This window comes from Dromaius novaehollandiae, chromosome 5, assembly GCF_036370855.1.
Source record: "Dromaius novaehollandiae isolate bDroNov1 chromosome 5, bDroNov1.hap1, whole genome shotgun sequence".
NCBI lineage: Eukaryota > Metazoa > Chordata > Aves > Casuariiformes > Dromaiidae > Dromaius > Dromaius novaehollandiae.
This window is the reverse complement of record NC_088102.1, coordinates 65,166,915-65,180,437: the sequence shown is the minus strand read 5'-3', so window position 1 is coordinate 65,180,437 and position 13,523 is coordinate 65,166,915. Positions and strand designations below refer to the sequence as shown.

At 39.1% G+C, this 13,523-nt stretch overlaps 1 protein-coding gene across 3 annotated transcripts in view; it reads left to right on the top strand.

Annotated features, from left to right (window-relative positions):
• Positions 1-13,523, top strand: part of SERGEF (secretion regulating guanine nucleotide exchange factor) — a 153,735-nt gene that overhangs the window by 9,714 nt on the left and 130,498 nt on the right. The window lies entirely within an intron of this gene.

The window sequence follows — 13,523 nt, the reverse complement described above, 5'->3', positions numbered from 1 at the left end:
CTTTGGAAAGAAGAGAGAGGTAGGAAAACGTGACTGCAGCTTCCAAGATACATGACTATATTCCACAGGAAGATCCAGGCGGAACTTTAATCTAGGGCATGGGTATTACGGAGGGGGAAAATAATCATGATGCAAGTCTGTGTACTAAAGGCATGGAGGCATAGGTATAAACCATTCCCAGATTACCTGAGTCTTAGCTGAGATCTTAAAAACAGGCATAGCCTATCTCCCTCTGCTGCTACTACCTACCTTGTGAAGATGTGAGTAGGTGAAACAAATTGTATGGCTTTGCACAGACGCATTAGCCTTTCTGTACTTCAAGAGTGAGCCTAGGTTTCAGTGCTGTTCTTTGGCTCTTCTTTATTAAAGTGTTTAAGGACAAATAAAATTGTGCATTCAGAAGAAAGTCAGATAAACTGAAATAACCTGTCATGTGTGTGTTTGTGTGTTTGACCATGGAATAAAATGTTGAGAAAAGGTAGGCAAAAAGAGGCATCCTTAGACTTGAAGTGCATCCTCTGAAGATGAACTGAAATGGAATTGGTGTGGAAGCTGTGCAACCTTACCTTCCTGGGAACCTTTCTACTGAGGACAGTGTGAGAGCTTGTCACCTGTAGAGGGTTGTAGGTTTAGATTCTTTTCTGGGAAGAGAGAAAAGGAAGGTTGTATGATAATGGTGTTCACGTGTAAAGGGATGGTTGATCTAGCGAAGGTAATTTGAATGCATTTGTGCTGTTGCTCTGTTTGGTAGCGCAAAGGCAGGAGGAAAATATAGATGGAGAAAAAGGTAAGATATTTAAAACTACTTTGTTGTGTTCACGTGCGAATGGTCTGTGCAACTTGCTGCTACTGTTGCATGCTGCGTGTGAGCCAGTTAAGTAAGAGCAACAAGAGGATGAAATTATTCCATTACAGACAGACAGAGCAGCCAGAGTTATTAGCTGGAGCAGCGTTACATGTACCATCACTCTTCCCTTGTGCATGGTGCCAGGTGAGGGAAGGAAGAGCAGATGGAAACATTTTTCCTAGAATCGTGTTGTGATTGGAAGAGCCTATTGATCTCTCCTGATATAACCTGTTTGTAAAGATAAAACTACAAAAGGAGCCACAGATCTGTTACCGTTATTGTTTATTGAAATCTGTAATTATGACACTGGTTCCAGGGGTGCTTAGCCCTTAGCATGCAGGTATTTTGATTTAAGTGAGAGTCCTTGCATGCTCAAAGGTCAGCACGTGCTTCAGTATTTTATTAAACTGGTGCTACAAATCCTGCAACAGTCACACAGTAATGCCCTTGCTCTGTGAGAAAAGTGTTCGTTTTAATTACGGTGTATTTTGAAAACTTGGTGCTAGAATTCAGAGGGATATGATGCATAATTGGAAAAACAAATTGATTAAGCGTTCTGTTTCATAGCATTCATTGTTTGGCATCAAAGTATGAGAGAGATGTCATGTAAAAAAAAACAAACAAAACCTGCCTCACTCTGGCTGTTCTCTTAGCTATTTAAAAACTGTGTTTGAATCCTGTGATTTTTAGAGGATGCTGTCTTGAGAATTTGAGCAGGAATTAATGCTATGTACTGCTTGGAAACTTTTCAGGTAGAATAAAAGAGTTGGTCTCAGAATGTATGATTCTTGAGAAAAGTGCTTCTGTCGTTCTTACTCAAACAGGAATTGTAGAGAAAAGGTGTTAGGATAACCTAATTTTTAAAGAGAGGGTATCATCAATATGATTCGCCTTACTTCACTCTGTCTTAATGAATATTCTTTAAGTCAAACTTCTCCACAGTGTTAGAAATTTTAATGTGTAGTTGATACTTATCCATGGCCATCACAGGAATAAAGCAAACATTTTAGTATCTGATTTTAAGAGAAAAAAGTATGTTGAATGACTAACAGGAAAGCTTTTTTTCATGAATGCTTGAAATGAATTTAAATAAAGATAGGCTGACTTTTGTGTCTGCATGAGAAGACTGGCCAAGTGGCGTAAGTTATTGCTGAAACTGAATTTTATGCATTTAGAATTTTAAATCTCATTGAAAGTCGGTGGACCTGAACCTAAATCATTCGGAGTAAGATTGTGAATGGCCTTTGGCAGCCTGCAGATACCAATCAGAATCTCATGGGATTTTCAAGGGTTGCTTAATTGCTAGACAGTTTGTGAGCTGAGCACTTAGCTGTTTCTGAAATACCACTCCATGCCTGTGCTTGAATTTTCAGTTGTCTAGGTAACTGAAAATGCAGCCCTCCTGAAAAGTTTTCCCTGGGTGTAGTAGATCTTCCATTATTTTACCGACTTGTAGCAAGTGAGGAAATGCAGCTTCATTTTCTCATGCTTAGGTCGCGCAAACGCTTCCTGCTCTCTTTACTCTAGAGTTCTACAATTAGTGGAAAGGAAGCAAATTGGGGTTTGTTTTTTTTTTGGGGGGGGGCAGCAGAAGATGGAAGGAAGGTTGTAGTATGATGTTTCTATCTGTTTGCTGTGAAAGGTAGGAACATACTTTGGAAGAACATTGTGGAGTATATGGATTTTCTTGTATGAAAGAACAGAAGTTTTACCTAATTAATGGTCTGTCACGATACAAAAATTTAATAGTGAAAATATAGGTTACTATGTTTGAAGTCTAGTGTTCTGTTACTCACTGAAGGTAGAGGAATTCTGATAGGCCATTACAAATATTTAAGTTCTGTTTAATTTTTTTCTGAATATTCATCCTGGTCAAAGTAGTAATAATAAAACATTCATAATTGCGGCTAGCTTGACAGTAAATTAAAACTTGTTGGAAAGAGATAGGAAGAAATTGAATGGATAAAAGCTGAATACTCTGTTCATGCATAAATTTACAAATTCTACTGTTTCAAAGTGACATTTTGATCTTTATCTGCCAGATGAGTAGTACTTGATTAGAGACCAAATGGAACACTAAAAAGTAAATGGGACAGTGATGTTGATAAAAGCAAACTATCTGGAGGAATAGTGGATAGTTTCATGGATGCTGTGATTTGACACTGTTAAGTAAATCCAAGGATGTTACAAACGTAAAGTGTTAAACCTGATACCTTTGTTATCAGGGGAAGGAACATAGATCTCTGGCATAGATCTCTTCCTCTGTTTTCTTAAGTTTTCCTGTGTATGAAAACTGGCCTATTTTAAGACTTGTTTTTGTTTTTCCTTTACACTGTGGGCAAAATTTTGCTTTGTGATCTAAAGCAAAATAGATGACTCTTCTCATTTCTTCCCCACTCTGTCCTTACAAGTGATTTTAATTGCTTCTGCAGTCAGTGTGATACCCATACCTCTTTTCATATATTATATTCTGCCCTGTTCAGGGACTGCTGAAAGTCACGTTTCCTGTCACTTTTGTTCAGAGTTTGATCACCTGTTTTTTCATTTGCTATGATTTCTATCATAAACAGTTCAGATGCAAGAATTTCATTCTTGAGGAGTATGAATTGCTTGACTTAAGGAAGTTAACGTTTTCACAGGATGTTGTGGTGTTCATCCTTGCTCACCCTTAACTGATTCTCTTCGGCACTGATTCTCTTCGGCTCCGATTCCTTATTCTTCTTAAGGGTAGAACTCTCTCTTTTGGACTATTCCTGTTTCTGGATTTTTAGATTATCAACTGTATGCAATCTTACTTAAAAAAACAAAAAAACACACAAAAAAACCCCCAAAAACCTCACAAAAACCTTCAAGACAGCTGCTACTTTTTCTGCCTTGATTCCCAGTTCCTACAGAAGTTGGAGGATTAGGCTGTTGGAACCCCTTCAAAATAAGTTGTATTATTCTGCTACCAGTGGTGGTGCTAGTCAAAGATAGTTGGCCAAAAGGGCTAAAGTCAAGACTTGTTGTGTGTGGCTGCTTTTTTTTATATGAATTGGTTAGTGTCTTTGGTTTGTTCATTGTTTTCTGTATTGGCATTTATGTCAAGTGACTTTCTAGGCATGCATTTCAATTAGGACAAAACAGTACTGATATTGCTCTTTATATGAAGGACAGATCAGATGTGTCCTTTTGGCCACAGACTCCGTGTGAAAGCATTATTCTCGTCAGGCAACTGCTCTGTGAAGTGCCTTGCTCCCATTCCAGCGCACTGTGCAATGGCACAAGGAGCACCACTGCAGTGTAGATGATATTATTTTGAATAATAATGAACAGCTCTCTTTCATTGTTCTGCTTAACAATGTCAGCTTTAATTTGTGGACCTTTTCCAATTGATAAAAACTCTGAGTGGAACTGCTCAAAGATGAACATCAATCCAGGGGTTATTACTTGAATCATATAAGTGCACTGAGTTGTGGCCTATAATGCTAAAGATGTAAATTAGACTACTTTGGGAAAGGATAGAACTGATACGACTTGAAGGCAAACCTAAATATAGCAAGAGAGAAGTCTTTTAAAGACTTAGAGGTGAATCATCAACTTCAATTCAAAACAAGTTGTTTCCTTATTAACTGGGATGCCTAATAAATAAGCTTTCTTAATCTGACCTGTTCTATTAAGTATTCTCCTGAATACATTTGCTAATTTATTTTTCATGTGAGTTTCATGTGAAATTATGCTTTGGTTGAGCTCAGATAAAGAATTTTGAGCTCCTTCACCCAGAAGAAGTTACCTTAACAATGCAGTTACGATGCTATTTCTGCTTACGCGACTCTGCATTACAGCTAAAAAGTTTCAGAGGAACAAAACAAGATCAGATCCCATGAAATGGTCTTAATATTGAGTCTTCATTCCAAACGTGTCTGAGTCAGAGCTGCTTTGGACCTCCCTTGGCATCACATCAGCATTAATCCACATAAAGACTTGGAGGTGGTCCAGCATGTTAGTAACCTGTATGATAAAACTGAACGCATCTCTTGCTTTTCTGAAGCAAATCAGAATGTGTCCCTACAAAGACTGGGTGTGGACTGAAGGAATACTTCCAATCAGCTGGAATGAAAAGGAAGCTTCCTTCTGTAATTGCATTTGTATCTTCTTTTTCCAATGCCAGTCACTAAGTAAATCTGTCAGGCTTTGCTGGAAAGTGCTGTAAGCGGGCCGGTGAAGTGAAAGGACATTGCTCTGACACCTGAGCAGTGCAGTTTCAGCCCACTAGAGGTCCTTTCCAGTTTTGTGTTGAATTAGGTCAGCAGCCTTGCTGATGCTGGAAGCAATACCTCCTTCGTCTTGAAATTCTCAGCAGCTCCCTAGAAGTGCAAATCCTGCTGCTGCTTTTTTTGGTGCCTTGTGTATGGTACCAGTGAGGCACGTACTTGATGAGGACTCTTTATCATCTCCTTAGCGGTTACAGTGTCATCTAGTAAAAGGAACTCTATTTGGGAAATGGCATTTTGAATAGTGAATAGCTTAAAGAGATCTTGGTGAAGGTGATCTGGGTTTACTGAGTGCTGTTGTTCTAGAGCCTGCCTTTATTTAAAACAAAGGCCAAAAACTTAATGTTGCCATTATCGCTGTTAAAAATTCCCTTTTATTTTCCCTCTACTTTTTTTTTTTTTTTTAAGGAGATGTCTTAGAAAATGATCATATCCAAGGGACAGTATTAATTCTATATTACTCTGGTTTCAGTAGCTAATGTTAATGAAGCAAAAGCTACCATTAACGAGCATCTTGTTCCTGGAGCAATTGCTTTTACTTCTGCCTATTCTTGCTGTGTATGTTGTTGAGCTTACTATTGGGCTTGAAGAAATTGAATGCCAAAATGTGTTTCATGTGCTGCATGTAAGTGTGTGCTGAATTTTGCCTTGCTAATATGGGCAAGCAGAATATGTGGCTGTTTCCTGCTATACAAATTTTTGCCAACTCAGTAGGATGCCATAGGACACAATCTGCTAGGGGAAACTGCTGGTTTTCTGAGCAGGGCAAGTATGTTGTGTGTGTAAACTTTTATGCATATATGTATGTACATATATGTGTATTTATATATTGCATATCTTAAAAACAAAACAAAAAAACAACTAGTCGAGGACAAGTGCTGGTCCACACATTTGAGGGTTGGTGCATTTCCAATTCTGAGAAATATATGTACCCATTTGTGATTCACAAAGGTCTTGAGGGTTAATGTCAGCTGTCTTTTTCCTGTAGGATGATGGAAGAATACCTTGACAGTCTGGTTTGGTTTTTGTAGGGTGGGTGGGGTAAGGGCACAGAGAATGCTGTGCAATCTTTTCATTGCTTTATGATCTGTTTTGGTGCTGTGACTGAGCTGTTTTTCCCATTTGCATGAGATAGGAAGGTATTTGATAATTTGCTGTATGAAAGAAGGTAGAAAGGATTCTGCATTCATCTTCAGTGTGAGGAGATTTTGTCTTTTCTATTTACATGCTTTGTCTTATATCAAAACTCATTCATTCTAGCTAAGAGACAACAACTTTGTCTTTCTGGTGAGGCACTGCAGCAGTTTACAGATGCTTTTGGGGATATGCTTATTCTTAGCTCAAAGATGCTTCTAAAGAGTAAAATTCTGTCTTTGCAATGTACCAGTGCTACTGCAATTCTTGCACGTTGCTTGCATGTTCTACCTCGCAGAAAGACCTCAGAGCAATTCACAGCTCCACTGTGAAGTTAATAAGGGCTGTTAAATTCATTTTTCAATTGTGCAGAAGAGCCTTGTAGAGATCAGATGACTTCCACAAGGCATAAAAAAAGGGTCCTCTCAACTTTGTCTTTGGCTTTAGTAGAAAGCTTCTCTGTGCTGATGTAAAAGATACTGAATAAACTCCAGTGCCAAAGAGATTAACCCATCTCCTTATATCAATGTCCCTCGTACAGAAAAATGTGGGAGGATGATCTGCCCTGGTTCCATGATCATCCTTCCCACAGTCATCTTCCACTACTGTGCTAAAGGACGTGGCTGACAGTTTTCATGTATGCTTTGTTGGTTTCTGTCATTATTCCTGTGGAGAGGAAACTGCATGCTCAGTGACCTCTTTCTTATTGATAGCGTGGGGGTGTCCGTCTTTTAAATAACATTTTTTTTCCTTTTTGAGATCCACAGCTATGACTATGTCCCTTGTGCCTTTATGAATCAATAAAATCTGTAAAGAAAGGTATCGAAATCAGGTGGAGTGTTCATAATTCACCCTTTCCAAAAGGTGGTTCATCCCATGTACCTGCATTGTCCTCTTACGCGCCTGTCTTGCATGGTTGACTGAAAAAGCTTGTTCCCACTCCCTTCCTTTCTCTACCAAGACGATGCATTTTGCTGGTGCTTCCCTTGAGCCAGGCAGGATTTAACATTGAGCTCTTCAAAAATGTCCTTCAGACAGCTACACATCTGGCCTTGCAGTGAAGTGCTATTCTCTTTTGTGTTAATTGTGGTGATGTTATCCTGTAAAACAATGAAAAAGGGTTAGTGGAGTCTGAGTTAAATGATTCTGTTGCAGTAGCAAGCTGTTTCCACTTGATGCTTTCTCAGCTGTGTGTTCAGTGCACAGTGTGGCGGTTGGTTGGAAGGATGTCTCAGTTGCTTAGGGCAATAGGTGACAGTCAAACACTTTGAAACTGGAGCCCCCAACGTTCTTTTTAATGTGAAATACAGGTATTTCACGTGTTTGGGTTTTGGGAAAATATGTAAAATGTTAGAAATTAGCTAATTCAAAAACTTCAAGTTGATAGGAACCCCACCTTTGCAGAACCTGCAAAGCAAGTGTTTAAGGAAGAAAAGTCTTTGATCTGTCTTGGGCTAAGTGAATTCTAAGTAAAATGTGGTAAATTCACTTGCTTTTCTGTTGTCTTCTAGTAAGTGCTTGTTCTTACCACTTCTTTGTGATACAACACTCAACTCTGCGAAGCAATGGAAGCGTATGCTCCATAGTCTGTTACGTTCCTTGCTGTCATAATAAATATTGTTATGCGCTGTAAGGCAACGCAACAAAGCATGTCAGTTGAAGGTATGTGGACTTTAAAGCCAGAAATCACTGCTGCAGAGGAGGTCCTACTAGTTGATCCAAAATATGCTGTTTAATTTTGCTGAGATGCCCCAGTGATTTGTGCTTTGCAGAAATGTAGCTTCCAGAAAGACATTCACCTGCAGGTAGGATGTGGTATTTTTTGTGTTTGACGGTGTGTTTCAGGTCCAGTGACTGAATTAGAGTGCCGCTGGAACCACTAGTTGCCTGGGTGCTGTTTCACTGGGAGGGATGGGCTGCTATTCTCTTGATGTGGGTCCAGGCTGGTCTGGCAGCTCTGCTGGGATGCTTTGAGAAAGTGGAAGATCCACCTCTGCTCTTGATAGCTTGTTGCAGTGCTGAGACACCAGCTGTAAGACAAATCAGAAAAAGGACAGAGTGAAAAAGAGCCAAGGCGAAGGTGAGAGTGTGGATGGAATTTAACAGGAAAATGGTTGTTAGCAGCAAACCCTTGTGGTGTTTTGTGTTTGCTCTAGGGCTTTTTAGGAGTCCTTATGGGACCTAAGTAGGAAGGTCTGTTGCAAGTACAGTCACTCATGTTAGAATGCATAGAATAAACTTTGGCTACTGAAGAGTATTCAGAAAAGCATGAAATCAGCAGGCAGGACTGTTGCAATTTATAGAAAACTTTGTTGCCCCCAAAAGCACATACATTTCCTCTTTGCTAGTGTCTTCCACCTTCTGTACATGTTACGGAGAGGATAATGAATGCGTGATAGAGATGTCTCTATGATGTATGTTATAGATTTTCATTGGCTAGGTCTCATGATCTGAAATTATTCACAATCATCACTCTGAAATGATTTCTAATAAAAATTAAAACAATTGCACATTGTTTTGCATTGATCTGTTTGCTAAGTCTGCGATATTTTGGAGAGTTATGACTGCAATTGATGCTGTTTTTCATTGACTTGTAAATTCCATAAAATACGTTTCAATATTATTGAAACTCTTGAACTGAAAAAGTGTATCTGTTCAATGTGTACTCAAAAATGAGTATGATACTGAGAACTGTGAAGCTTGAGAAAGAATAACTAGATGGTGAAATAAGCTTTTAGTGTTTTGCATATTTTTGGCTGTCATCATTTTCTGTCTGAGTTGACATGGGTGATATGGTTAATTTACAACATACAGATCTTATGATGCAACTGATGATGGAATTTTTGGTTACATTATGAAAAATAATGATTTTAGGTGCATCTGTTTGTGGCTGAGAAATTTGAGAACTCATACAAGCTTATCTTGAGGGTCTCCTATTATGAGTATATAGGAGAGAGCATGGAAGGAGGGAGAGAAAAAGAAGCCCATGAGCATGAGTTTGGGGACTAAAACAATAAGATTAGATAATCTGCTCAGGATTACATAAGGAGTTCGTGTGACGCAGCTAGAAATGAACCTTAGTTTTAACCAAATACTATTTCATCTATCTGCGGAAAAAATTCCCATTCTGGTCTTTTGGCTTTATCTGTGTAGTTTGCTTTGTTGTTGGCTGCATATAGTTAAACTGCTTTGTCAAATGTGGCCCTCTGGACTAGTGATTTTGTGTTTTAAACTTTTAAGTGGGAGGACCTTGGTATTGTAAGTTATTATCCTGAAAATTCAGAGATTAAAGGTTTGCAGAAGTTCCTATGGGATCCATGGGTAACTTATAATATGTAGCCACAGGAGTGACGGTTTTAGGTGCATATGGTAATTGGCTTATATTTTATGCATTAAGTCTTCATATCTAGCTTCTCGTTTGATCACATAATCACATCAATCTTACTGGTTTTTCAGCTTTCATGATAATTATCTTAAAGTTTATGAAAGTTGCTGAAGCAGGGGTTGATGGGAACTGTGTAGTATGTTACTCAGGAATTCTCTTCCTGGCTGGCGGCCACCTGAGGGACAGGGAACATGCTTGCTCTTCAAGGATTTGGAGGCAAATTTATGGCAAGTTTGCACCTAGGGAATGCTCTGAAAATTAAAGGATGTCTGGGAGGATAAATACATAGATTAAAAATGCACATTTTTCACTTGACTCTGTATGGATACATGTAAGACTTATAGATGTGGAGAAACTGTTTAAGTCAGTACAAGCTGTTTAATGCACCTTTATGTGCATTGAGTTCACCACTTGAGTTGGATTCATTTTCTCTTTTTCTATAGAGACAGGAAGGCAAGTTTTTTAGACTCTGCAAAATACATATGTAAAATATATTTTACAATATTCTGGAAATTTGTGACAACTTACGATTTATTTCTGTGAATAAATCAATACCAAGTTCATTTTTGAAAGTAATTTATGTGAGAAGAATCCTTTCTTTTGGCAAGAAGTCCTTTTTCAGTCATGGATCATCCCATTAATGCAAAAACTTTGAAGAAGATGCAAAGTTTGATGAATTGGTGTGCACACACTTTCTTTCCTCAAGCACGAAAGTCTGTGCAGCCCTGTGATACCTTTCTCCTGTTTGAGGAGAAATATCCTCACCAGCAGGAGCTGCCCTTTAGGTTAATCCTGTCCTTTTGACAGTTTTGAAGGCAGATCTCCAGGCTCGTTGTATCAGAAGTCTTCTACCTCTTCCAGAAATCCAGAATTCTGCTAAAACTGTTGGGTTTCTGTTGTTGCTATTTGATCATCAAGCCTGCTTTGCACATAGGAACAACTGTTTTGAGTCCTTTTTTTCCCTTTGGGAACAGGCTTTGATTTCCACCCCCTGACCCTTCCTGAGTTGAGGAAATTCCTTAGTGTCAGTCTTTTCTAGGTGCTTAGGAAAAGTGACCAAGAGTGAAAAGCGTAGGTGACTTACGGAAGCTCTGTTCTCCTTTTCCTGGAATCACTTTTCCTGTTTCTTCTTCAAGCATGGCACAGTCTTTTCTCTATAGCCCTGACTTCATGAGTCTTGTGAGGGCTGGAGTGTACAGATTCAGCCACTCCTCAAGAAGGGCGCGGGAAGGGAAGAGTATTGCCAAGATCAGCTTTGGATATTTGCAGCTGTGGCGTTGGGTATTACCCACGCACAATATTTATCAAAGTACAAGCTTCTTGCCTACAGTGAAGTACAGTAAAATACTTTGTCTCCTCTGTGATTTTTGTGGTATTGGGCTGCCTTCCTTAAACACCTTTATTTTATTGGAACGACCTTGTAGAAAATGTTGTGCTTCACTTTGCTTTAGCAGTTGAGGCAGAGGTTAACCATGTGTCCATGCTTAGAAAAAACATCAGCACTACCTTTGTGCTCTGGAAGGAGAAGTTCCTGAGTGTTTTCATGTCCAGAGGTCTGCCTGCTTTGTTAGTTTTGGACCTTACTTTGTTCGTGGGATCAAGCAGTTGGTCAATCTGGTAGCCTAGATCGAGGATTGAATGAAGTAGAATATGTTGGAGAGGGGAAACCTCCTCCCTCTGCCCCCCCCCCCCAACCCTTCAGTTAGTGACCTGAAGAGACCATATCCTTCAGTAATTTCTGAAGTTTATCATGCTGTTATCTCTTCCCAGGGTTTTGGGAATTTTTTCAGCAGTGAGGAATTCACATTTACAGACAGCTTATGGAGATTTCTGCAGATGAGTTTTGTCAGCCAAATCCTACAAGAACTTGTCTTTGGGGGGTGGGGGGAGTGGGGAATCTTGCCAGGGCTGCTATACTGCCGTGTTGTCAGTGAATCTCTGGGCAGTTTTGCTGCCAGAAGATCTCGATAATCACGGGATCTGCTGTGTTTGCACTCTGAGGCACAGTGGATTTTGTTTCCAGCAATTACCGCTCACCAGCACAATGAGAGCCTTCTGTAGCATCCCACTTGGTGTTTCAGCCCCTCCTCTGGACTTCTGTTTTATGGCAGGGACGTGTTTCTTATTTTTGCTCTTCCTTGAGTAAGAACTGAATAAACAAAACCTGTGGGTTGACTCTAATGTGTGTGGTATGTTGTTCTTTTTTGCTTTTCAGTATCAGCTGTTGTTACCAAATGAATGAATTTTTAGTTTACTGAATGTTAAAGCATCCTGGATTTTATTTTCAAAATTGTATGGATTTGAGTTCCAGATAACTGTAACATCTGTAAATAGCTAGAATGGTTGTCCATTTTCTTTGGCTTCATAGGTTGGCATCATTCCTTGGCTTTATTTTTATGTTTACAAGGTTAGTGTGTGTGTGTGTGTGGTGGTGGTGGTGGTGGTGGGGTGGGTGTATTATGTGTGTATGTATGTGTATACACACACATTTATAAAAAAAAAAAAAAAAAAAAGAAACAAAAAAACCAAAAAAAGCCTTAGTGCCCAGGCCCTTGAGAAATCTTGTTTTCTTACTGCATTTGTTTTTTCTATTTCTTGCTGTGCTACAGCTGTGGCTAGTTCTTCCGTACATAGTTTTATCATTACAGACTCCTATTTCTGCTGTTGCTCTCTGGGAGTTACTTTTACGTGATTCTGGTAAAAGTCTTGAAGAAATTCTTTCTATGGTTTAGGTGCCAGTGAGCAGATATGGTTCAACATGAACTGAAGGTATGTTCTAAAAGGTTAGTAGCATGTATTCAGAGTTGTTCATATGGGTTTTCTTTGTGCTTTTTTTTTTTTTACTAATTTTTTTAGCAGAAGCTTACTAACAACATCTTTTGTATATTTTGTGTTAATTCTGGAATTACTGTCCCTCGTCTGTCCTTTCTTGTTCTTAACTTTTCAGTTGATGCAGTAAATAATATTTGTTGTGAATGCCATGTAATATCTTTTGGTATGTAAGTAGGAAAGGGTCAGGAAGATGCTAATGCCACACAAATTTTGATTGAGGTTATTTGTCGTAAAATAGAGATGTTTGGCATTAAGGACAAGGAAATTTATTGCTATATATTTGAATTTTCCACTGTAAGCTCAAGTGTGAATATATTGGCAAGTTGAAATTGAGATGGTCTGTGGAGGGTAGGATTTAAATGGATTTTTGTTGAATTTAGCTCATGCTAAATTCTGAGTGCTTTTTTATCGAGAAGTATAAAACAGAAGAAAATAACTGTGAATTTTGCAGATCTGTTCTGCTTGTCTTACATGTGCGTGGCAGCCTGTAGAATGTGTCTACTGCAGCAGATGGGGAAGACATAGTGCATAATGCTGGTCTCTCCAGTTTTTCTTGGCCGTGACCTCCATTGTGTGCTCAGTTGTGTTCAGACGTATTTTGGTGAGTACTCCGCGACTGGGAGAATTTGGAGGATGGCTCAATCATCATTCAACATTGCGCTCCAGGGCTTTTCTAATGTAGACCTCAGGTGTGGGAAGGGGACTGTGCTATACTGAATTTCTCTCTCTTTCCAACAGCAGAAGAGAGGATATTGTAAGGAGGGAGAGAGAGGAAAAAAAAAAGGCTGCTTTGAACCTAACTGATGTCTGTCCTAGCCTGAAGGACCTGTGATCTTTAAAAAGCTTTCAGAAAAATGAACCTGTAAAATGTGGATGTGCTATACGTTTTGTTAGGCCATTAGTGTACGAAATAAAGGATTCATTTTTTTTTCCTTTCTGTTTTGTTTGGTTTCTGTGGCTGATTTGCTGCAGTTCATGGGTAGCCATATATTTAGCAAATGTGATGAGCAAGGTCAGATGTGTTAGCAAGTACGCAGAAGATTACCTGTAACAATGTTGTAATGGGGTCTCA